We start from the raw sequence: 7666 nt of genomic DNA on the forward strand, positions 1-7666 counted from the left end.
ATGCATGACACGAAGTATTTGCTAGTCTAGTACTGGAGAAATTAGCGTTTGGATGCGCATTGTGAGCCTTTAATGGAGGCGGCAGGTGTGTGAAGTTAGCATGAGCTGAATGAGAAACTTTTACCCTCTCCCCCCTTGCATCGCGGATATACGTCGATGTCTTAGTGAACTCCAGCTTGTAAGGTCTCCCGCCGTAATAAACATGAAAAACGACGACAGGTGAAGAAGATATTTGATCTACAAGAGATCGTCATGCCCTCGTGCCTCCAGAACCGGTATGTTTGTATTAGAATCCATCGGTAGATTAACTGAGCGCTTCGCATGGAAAAAACTACCCTATATTGCGTGACATCTCTCTTATCTGACATCTATCTGACTTTCTTGTAGGCGCTCCAAGCCGTGAGAGCTGACTGTATTCCAGTCTCATATTGGGAAACGCATAAAACTGCAGAGAGATGGCGAAAATAATGAAGAAATTCAACGCAAGTAAGTAAGTGCCTATAGCTTTACGGCCCCCCTTTATTAGGGATGAAACCGATAGTCATTAGAGATGAAACCGAAGTTTATTAATGCTAGCTATTACTCCTGCACCCTCCCCTCCCCGATTTGGCTTGTGCAGAGATGCCAACCACTACGATTTATTCGTATTTTATACGAATTTTTACTTCCTTTTGCACCACTACGACGAGTTTGCTATCAACGAATTTCACTGTGATCGAAATTTTGTTGTTGTTGTCAATTTATTGTCATTTTTTGTCAATTTATTGTCATTTTTGACCCTCAGAATGCAGGAAATTGACATCCCAGAATCAAAAATTTTTCCGGGGCATGCCGGACCCCCTAGCAAACTCGGGTCACTACGTGAGTCTCGAACTACTAATTTGATGGGCAGAAACTACAGATTGCTTCACATATGTGTTGGCATCTCTGCTCGTGCGTAATATGGGAGGTCGGTGGGTGGCGCGGTGGCTGTGCAATGATGAGCATTATAGCTGCATGCCTGGGCAGTTCTGTCAACTGTCCTCGCTTATTAGTCGGTCCCCGGTCCCTTGTATTGTATTGTAGTGTATTGTATTGTAGTCTATTTTATTGTCCTCGCTCACCCACCGCACAGACCGATCTCCCCAGCCATCCTTATAGCGAAAATAGCAGGTCATTACGAACAAGCGAAATATCGACGAGGTTGGAATTCCATCAGGTGGCGCTACTCCCTGGTGTGGTATCCCTCTACCGGAGGTTTCCCGCGCATGCGCACACAGGCGCGCCGGTATTGGCGTCTCAAACTCCACGACAGATGCCGCTCTCGCTGTGGCTCAATTCTACCACTGCCACAAGCTGATTTCCGTAAGAATTTCTTACGCTTTTTTACTATAAGTTTTACAGCCGACCTTTTATGAGAAATTTGCGCCCATTTACTACTTTCAAATCATTATGCTGTTTACTAAACTAAGTTCATGTATTTATCATGAATTTTTGGGATCCTTGCCAATATACCCAAATTCTCGAACATTGTCTTTGATACATTTTTGCGTATTCAGCTTAAAACATCTAAATTTGTCTACCAACAAACATGCAAATCATAGAAATTTCGAATGTTTTGTTCGGCGGCGACTTTGCGGCCGTTGGATTGCCATTTGCTGGATTTCCCCGGAGCTTCGCCCACTTTAAAAATAGTGCTAGCATTGTGGCAGTGGTATTATGCTGAGTGTGGGAAGGGGGCGCTGCACGCAGTTTGTCGGCGTCTGCCTCAATCCCACCACAGAGATCACGTCAGAGAGACTATCGGCTTTTGATTATAGTTTTAAATTTTGTTAAATTGCGCCGCCACAACGAACAAGAGAGCAATTTTCATCTCTGTGGTGAGATTGCGTCTGCCTGAATCCTGGTCACAGACGCTGTGGCCCCTATACTACTGTGACCCAGGAGGGCTAAAAAATAAACCTTAGGCCAAAACAAAATATAGGTGTGGTTACCGTTTCATGCCGAAAAAAAATAGGGTAGGTAGGTAGGGAAAACATTTTATTTTATTAACACATTTTATTTACGAACCATGTCCGAAGGTTGTGCGTTGTGCCTTTTGAAGCAGGAACTGTCCAATTCATATATATATTTTTTTATTTTTAAAAATTTTTTTTTTTTTTTTTTTGTCCGAAGGTTGTGCGTTGTGCCTTTTGAAGCAGGAACTGTCCAATTCATATATATATTTTTTTTTTTTAAATATTTTTTTTTTTTTACTTCAAAGAAAATTGACAATAATATGTTTAGGGTCGCTGGGAATAAATAGGGTCGGTCGGGAAACGATAACCACACCTATATTTTGTTTTGGCCTTAGTCCGTGCGTGATGTGTTGTAGAGGCATGTGGTTAAAGAACTGTGGAGGTCGCTCAGAGGTAGCGTGCAGAGGTCGCGCTACTCGGAATTTACGAAAATTGAAGAAAGAACAAATGTTTTCGTTACAAGTAATTGTCACTATAGAACTCATGTTCGTGCTCCCGTTTTTATCTTTCGGTGTCAGGCTACGGTTTTAAATTACCCTCTCGTGTTTTGTTGCCCCTTGTTTAGAAATACAGACCGCATGTGTCGCCACATGCATGTCCGGCATTTTTTGATAGTTTATAGTAACTCGCACCACCGCATTAGAGACCATTTGAATGGATTTTCCATCGATAATGTTTAATTTTTATGCCAAAAACTTGCACTGAATTCGTTTCAAACAACAAACTCTTGGTCATAGCATCTGCGTGTAATATAGTGATCGAACGTCATCATACCAGGAGTGAATAATAGAGAAATAATAGAGATTTAATAGAGAATAATAGAGAAATAATAAAAAATTAATAGAGAATTAATAGAGAATAATAGAGAAATAATAGAGAATAATCTCTATTATTCACTCCTGCATGGGGCCGGTTTCCCGAAGCCTGATTAACTTTAATTATGATTAAATCACTAATCATACTTAACTTCCTGTAATTATGATTAGTGATTTAATCATGATTAAATACTTCAGTACGCTTCGTGAAACCGTCCCCTGATCATATAGTGTGATCTTAATTACAGTGCGCTGTAATATTTCGTGGGAGTGGGCGTGCGTGTGGGGTAGGTAACAGCTATAGTGGGGGGGGGGGTCGGTGATATTAGTGTAGTGATGTATTATATTTGAGCATGCAGCGATCAGTGAACACGTAAGGTGCCACTGTTGTCATGTCAAATGCTGTATATGATTTCTACACAATTGAACGCACTAGAACGCGGGCGAGAGCGAGGAGGAGGGGGGAGCAAGAGAGCGGAGGAAAGAGAGCGATGAGAGAGAAAGAGGAGAGAAGAGAGAGAGCGAAGCAGAGAGAGAGAGAGAGTGAGAGCGAGAGAAAGAGAGAGAGAGAGAGAGGCGAGAGAGAGAGAGGAGAGAGAGAGAGAGAGAGAGAGAGAGAGAGAGAGAGAGAGATGAAGTGAGAGCGAGAAGCGAGAGGAGAGAGAGAGAGAGAGATGAGAGAGAGAGAGAGAGAGAGAGAGAGAGAGAAAGAGAGCGAGAGAGAGAAAGAGAGAAAGAGAGAAAGAGAGAGGAGAGAGAGAGAGAGAGAAAGAGAGAGAGAGAGAGAGAGAGAAGAGAGAAGAGAGAGAGAGAGAGAGAGACAGGCTGAGCCATTGCTCGCGGCAGATTGCCACGCTATTGACTCGCGCGTCGAAATTAGTCCACGGAGCGAGGCGCGCACAACGTACGTTACCCTTACCTACACGCTGCTGGCCTGCTGCTGCTAGCGTTAGTGTGGCCGTGCTAGTTGAACGATCGGTCGCTTCCTCTCGTGCGCTGTTGGTGCTGACAGGAGTCAGAGTAACTATATACGTGCGTGCGTGCGTGCGTGTGCGTGCGTGCTGCAAGATCAGTGATCGATAATCGATGTGTGAAGCCGCGTACCTGGATAGCGTCATCTGTGTGTGTGGCTGCATGGTGACAATTCGTCGTTATAGGTGTTCGCTGGGAAAGAGAAGCTAGGTGGCTGAGGGAAGAGGAGGTGAGTGAGTGTTGACTAGCTACCTGTTTTGTCATTATTATTATTACCCTGATTGATATATATATATATATATATATATATATATATAATATTATATATCAAAGTTCATAATAGAAAATTCTTCTATTAGGTACTCTTGATATTATGTGTGTATGTAAATCAATATGCAGCGCGTGACTGTATAGGCTGAATATATGCGCTGACCAAAATTATTTTCGCCATGGCGACATGTGCAAATGTTGGACAAGCTCCCTATATACCTCCCCCTTCGAGCCTTTGCTCTACGAGGGCCGGGCCCACGAAAGGGGTCGAAATAAGCGATGGTCCGATGTCCGGGGCCATCAAACATAATCAGGATGACCAGTCAGATTTTCAAAGTCAATGTCCCGCACTGGAACCATTGAGAATATTTTTTGTCCATTTTACGTGGAAAATTTCTTTGAGTTTCCACGTTTCGATTATTTGCTGATCCGTGTTGCACCATAGCAAATGTTTGGCATGAATGTAACAAATGAGAACAATTTCGGAGGACCATCTCAAAACTTTAGGAGGACCATCTGAATATTCAAACTAGATGGTTTCGTTCCATCTCTTTTTTCTCCTTATTTCTACTCCCGGCGTGGTACGCACATTAGTACAGTGAACACCACCTGCCGATTACCTGTTCGGCGAACCCTGCAGGTTAATGTCCAGACGCCCATCCCTGCGTGTTTGGATGTGGACACCGCGGCAGGTACTGTAATAGCCGATGATGGGGACCAGTTCTTTCGCAAAACATTGGCACAAAAGGCGCGCTGTGTTTGTTCGCCCGCCGCCATGCATACAGCAACGCTTCCTGTGGAATACCGTATAAGGGATTGTGACCCCAAGAGCCAGGCGCCCCTTGTTAAGAAACATCGCAAAGTTAAAGCTAATGCTAATGCCAAGATAGCACCTTACGACGAATGTCAATGTTACGAGAAATAGCGTTGACAGAAACGCATCGCAGCTATGAGCAAAAACTTACGATAAGCTAGCTGGGTTAATTAGATTAATGTGAATCATTAGACTTGGGTTGATGGAATGGATGGGTTGATGATGGATGTGGAAGGATATGGATGAGATGGATGGATGGATGGATGAGATGGATGGATGGATGGATAGATGGATGGATGGACGGACGGACGGACGGACGGACGGACGGAACGGACGGACGGATGGATGGATGATGCGATGGACGGTCGGACTACGATGGATGGGACGGACAGACGGGTGGATGGATGACGCGACGAGACGGACGACGGACGGCATGGATGGATGGACGGGGTCGACGGACGGATGGATGGACGGACAGAGCGGTTGTGGCATGGATGACGGCTTACAAGGATCAACGCATAACTTGTCGCAGCGTGCATAATGGCCCACTGTTGCTCGCCACAATCGCGATCCGATATCAGACGGAAGCTGTACTGATATTCTAACAGTTAATAGTTTTTTCCTGTGCATAGAGAGAGACAGAGAGAGAGAGAGAGAGAGAGAGGAGAGAGAGAGAGAGAGAGAGAGAGGAGAGCGAGAGCGAGAGGAAAACAGAGAGAGAGAGAGAGAGAAGAGAGAGAGAGCGAGAGAGGAGAGAAGAGAGAGAGGAGAGGGCGAGAGAGAGAGAGAGAGAGAGAGAGAGAGAGAGAGAGAGAGAGAGAGAGAGAGACTGGTTTTATTTTTGGGTACATAGTTGGTCGCGCACGGCCGTCTGAACGTTGTTGGATATGCGTTCGTGCGTGCGTCCGTACGTGCGTGCGTTCGAGCGTGCATTCGTGCGTGCGTCCGTACGCGCGTTCGAGCGTGCATTCGTGCGTGCGTCCGTCCGTACGTGCGTGCGTTCGAGCGTGCATTCGTGCGTGCGTGCGTCCGTACGTGCGTGCGTTCGAGCGTGCATTCGTGCGTGCGCGATTATTTATTTAGTATAAACAGACGATGTCTACAGTAGATTGCCGTAGATCTTCTGCGTATATTCGTAACATTTCAGTCGCATTGTGTGTGCTTCATCGCCGTCGATGGAATAACCATAATAATGTCGACAATACATGTTTTCGTGGTTGCGCGAAGCGTGGAAATGTTGTGGTCCGTTGCCGCCACTCCGGCAAACTCGCACGCATTATAGGGTCCCTATATACAGATATGTATATAGGAACCCTAGCACGCATGTTAGCTCTAGAACTATAGCCCTTCGTACCGCCACATGTAGCTGTGGTGGAGCGAAGGGCTATAGTTCTAGACACTGGCACTTGGAGCGTTTCAATAAAATATAATGCTAAATAAATACGAAATCTATTTACTACCAAAGTCTTAATGTTTCTCTACTCTCTTTCACCTATTATTGCCGACAATACATATTTATGTGCCAGTGCATGTGCAGCATGCAGCTAGCGTGCGGCGGCCAGGGTTTGTTGTAGATGAGCATTTGGACGGAATTTACAGGAAATTGTCGCCAATAATAGGTGAAAGAAAGTAGAGAAACATTAAGACTTTGGTGTAAATAGATTTCGTATTTATTTAGCATTATATTTTATTGAAACGCTCCAAGTGCCTGTGGTTCTATAGAGCTAGCATGTATCATATGGTATGTATGCCAGTGGCCGCGCAAAGCAGGCAGTGCTGCTGGAATGCTCGGTGAGGATCACACGGGTGCATAGGTAAACAACGATCCGTCAATCGGCTACAGGTAAACACTAAACAGTGACCATCAGAAGGAGCCGACAGACGGCACCGCGCAGGTAAACACCAATCACGTATACAGGTATGCGCGGCCAGGTGTTAGAGTAATTAACTAGACACGTGAACAGGTAAACAAGTGAAGAAACAATCGCGTAAATATAAACATTGATTAGTTGCACAGGTAGATATATATATGTGGTAAAGTGTTAGAGTAATTAACTAGACACGTGCAGGTAAACATAGGTGAAGGAACAATCGTGTAAACGCAAACAGTAATTAATCAGTTGGACAGATATACACAGCAAAGTGTTATCAGGTATACAGGTATACAGTATCGGCTATACAAGTGTTAGCAGCTTCAGACACGCGCAAATAAACAATACGACTAGGTAAACAATTATGTAAACACAAATCGATTACACCTACGCGTTAGCATGTTAGCAGCAATGGTGTAGATGGTGAATTACCGGTAAACAACTAGATAACTGCATGCAAACGCCTGTGCGAGTACTGCAACGTACAAGTTAACCACCTTATATCAGTCACACGGAGACCGTCTCTGTCTCTCTCAGCGTCATGCCTGCGTGATATGTCCGAATTTGTTACTGAAACTGTGTTTGACTGCATGTGCACTGAATTTGTGACTAGAATTTGTGTTTCTGTGTAACGACACAGCTAGGTGCTATTGTCCATCGATCTTCGCTACTCTTTCTTCTCTCAGGTACGACCGTTATTATAGTGAACGATGAGAAACATTTTGGCATAAGAAGCCTTGAGAGATTTTCGTAATGGTTACTATATATAGCAACTATCTGTAAGTAGTACAGTGTTAACCACCTAACCGAAGTGCACACTTATCGACGTATATATATATATCAAGAGCTAATAATACCTTATAGCTAATAGCCACCTAATAGCTAATAGCTATTATTAGCTCTTGATATATATATATACGTCGATAA

The 7666-nt window shown here is 44.3% G+C and overlaps 1 protein-coding gene across 1 annotated transcript in view; it reads left to right on the forward strand.

Annotated features, from left to right (window-relative positions):
* LOC106811898 (protein spire homolog 1-like) overlaps positions 1 to 7666 on the forward strand; it is a 59857-nt gene that overhangs the window by 29299 nt on the left and 22892 nt on the right. The window contains exon 4 of the mRNA XM_014815630.1: positions 388 to 490. The gene's annotated coding sequence lies outside the window, so the exon portion shown is untranslated. The remainder of the gene's footprint in view (positions 1 to 387; positions 491 to 7666) is intronic.

This window comes from Priapulus caudatus, unplaced genomic scaffold (genome assembly GCF_000485595.1).
Source record: "Priapulus caudatus unplaced genomic scaffold, Priapulus_caudatus-5.0.1 Scaffold589, whole genome shotgun sequence".
In the NCBI taxonomy this organism is placed as follows: Eukaryota; Metazoa; Priapulida; class Priapulimorpha; order Priapulimorphida; family Priapulidae; genus Priapulus; species Priapulus caudatus.